The sequence below is a fragment of the Myotis yumanensis genome, unplaced genomic scaffold (assembly GCF_028538775.1).
Source record: "Myotis yumanensis isolate MYYU_CA2020_CCGP unplaced genomic scaffold, mMyoYum1.0.hap1 SCAF_3, whole genome shotgun sequence".
NCBI classification, from domain to species: Eukaryota; Metazoa; Chordata; class Mammalia; order Chiroptera; family Vespertilionidae; genus Myotis; species Myotis yumanensis.
The window spans coordinates 30,834,958-30,837,652 of NW_027223754.1; the positions used below are offsets into that span (position 1 = coordinate 30,834,958).

Below are 2,695 nucleotides of genomic sequence, written 5' to 3' on the forward strand. Positions count from 1 at the left end.
TTCTGTACAGACCCATCTTCCTCTGTTTCTTGTTTTATGTCCTCCGATCAGTTCTTCCCCCATCACCTGGAGAAAGGGAATCCTTTCTGCTTTTTTGGAGGCTTCAGAACGAAGTTTCGGGCCAGTATCCAGGATGTGTGCAACAAGGATGACGACTGATGTGTACCCTTGGGCCTGGATTCTATTTACTCCCGATGGAAAACCTCAGCCCCAGTAGTGCCTGGACTGGACTGGACTGGAGAAGGCAGGCAGGCATCAGGATCAGAAGAAGGTACCCACAGACCGGTTCTATTCAGTTGTCTGAGTCTCCTCTCCTGCCCCCTCTGGCAATTGACAGAGGATGAGGCTGCCCACCGAAATAGCAGGTAGCCTTGGCGTGGCCCTGACTCACCAGACCTGAGCACAAAGAACCTGATGGATTGACTGCGAGTCAGTGATCGGCAGCTGGGAGCCTGGAGACCCTCCAAGCCGTCTCCAGACTTCGATGATGAAGCACCAGTTGTATCTCTCCCAACTCGCCTTCCATCACCGGCACCATGACATCCAGCTCAGCCAGACCCACCACAGAGGCGACCATCACCGCAGCCAGTTTCCGTGAGGCCATTTCTGCGAAGATAGACTGGCTTCCTAGGTAAGTGCAGACAAAGGCAGCTGCCACCGTGACAATGAAGTAGAAGATGGTGATGACCAGGGCCTTCACTGACCTCACCTCCTTGCCCAGGTCACTCAGAATCCCAGCATGCCTTGAGTCCTGACAGGTGACATTGCAGTGAACGCTTATGTTCGTCATTGGCCAGCTGTATCTTCATTTTCTCCAGGCGGGCAGTGAGCTCTGGGTTCCTAGGAGGCCTCTTCACCTCTGGGAGGTAGATTTCACTGCCTTCTAGGTCTAGGAGCTCATGAAGGTACAGTGTGGCATCCCTTTCTCTCAGGTATTGGTGCAGATCCCAGATCAGGCGGGAGGAAGCCAGGCGTGCGGGACCACTGGGCGGTCACCACCCTTGTGCTTCTCCAACGCGGCCTCAAGCTCTGCCTGCAGCTTGCATGGAAGCTGCTCTTGCTCCAGCTCCCCGCCAGGGGCCAACGCACGCACCAGCAATCAAGTAAGGCGCCATTTCTAGCCCACTCTCTATCATTCTCTTTTGCTTGTTCTTTTTATGGTTTCTTATACTGAACGTTTAACTTATTTCAGACTTTCTTGCTCAATCATGAAAGTAGTTACAGGTAAAGCTATAACATTTTTTCTTACTATGTCTTTAACTTCACTATAAAGGCTTTAAGATAAAATATACTCATTTTATGAATTTCTATGTAACTAGTTACCTATTAGTTATTTGCCTTTTGATCTGGGAATCATTTTTAAAAGCATTTTTCAAATTTCCAAGTAGATGTTATCAATTTCCAGATTAGTATGTTCTCTAAGAACTCTGTTTTTTGCAATTTATGAAAAACTTATTTAGTATCAAGGACATGATGAAATTCGGGGAAATTTTTATTGTCATAAGGAAAAACACACACACACATGTACATGCACACATGTTAATTATTATTTGAGTCCTGAATGTCTGCTTATTACTTTCCTTCTTAACTGGTCAGTTTCTGAGAGAGGAGTTTTATAGCTTTTCTCTGGGACTGGGATTTTAACAGATTTTCCTTGTATTTGTTTTGTTTTTGTTTTTGCTTTATATATGTGGTTTGGTACGTTGACTGTTCATCTTTTTAAAAACATATTTTATATTGATATTTTTTAGAGAGAGAGAAGAATTGATGTGAGAGGGAAACATCTATTGGTTGCCTTCTGTACACTCCTCAACCTGGGATCGCACCCAACACCTGGGCATGTGCCCTAACTTGGAATGGAACCAACAACTTTTCGATGCTCAACCGACTCACACCAGCCATGGCGACTGTTCACCTTTATAAGGGGACTGTTCCTTTTTTTTTTTTTTTTTTTTAAATATATTTTATTGATTTTTTACAGAGAGGAAGGGAGAGAGATAGAGAGTTAGAAACATCGATGAGAGAGAAACATCGATCAGCTGCCTCCTGCACATCCCCTACTGGGGATGTGCCCGCAACCCAGGTACATGCCCCTGACCGGAATCGAACCTGGGACCCCTCAGTCCGCAAGCCGACGCTCCATCCACTGAGCCAAACCGGTCTCGGCGGGGGACTGTTCCTTTTAACACTGCAACACATCCCTTTGCCCCGCTGATGCCCAGATGGACATGGGTCCCTCCAGGCCCCTGTCCCCTGCTCACAGCCCTGGAAGGCTGACTCACCATGGATGGCCTCCTCAGGCCCATGAACCCTGGCTTGGGGACTGTCTCAGAGAGTGGAGGGCCTAGCAGATTGGAGGGAGGAGGCCCCACTTTTATTCCCAGCTCCTTTCCTCTGGCTTTGCCTCAGGTTGGCTCTGCTCATGATGACCTTTTCCCCTGACTCTCTCCCCCTGGAGGCTGGTCATGCTCCCTTCCCCACCCTTTGGAAACTTTAAGGACAGTCCTACAGTTGCCAGCCACCGCATGCTACTGTGGGTGCTCAAGACACTGCCCACCTCTGGGAACAGTCCTCTTCCCAAGCCCGCCTCCAGGATCCAAAGGTGGCATCTATTTCCTGCTATGTCTTCTTTGGGCCTTCAATTTCGCTGTGGCTGCTTTTCTATTACTTTGCATTTGCCTGTTCTTTTTGTTAT

General features: G+C 48.1%; 1 pseudogene; it reads right to left on the reverse strand.

Moving 5' to 3' along the window:
• Positions 1–430: 430 nt before the first annotated feature.
• Positions 431–1,115, reverse strand: LOC139005867 (transmembrane protein 199 pseudogene; annotated as a pseudogene).
• Positions 1,116–2,695: the final 1,580 nt, after the last annotated feature.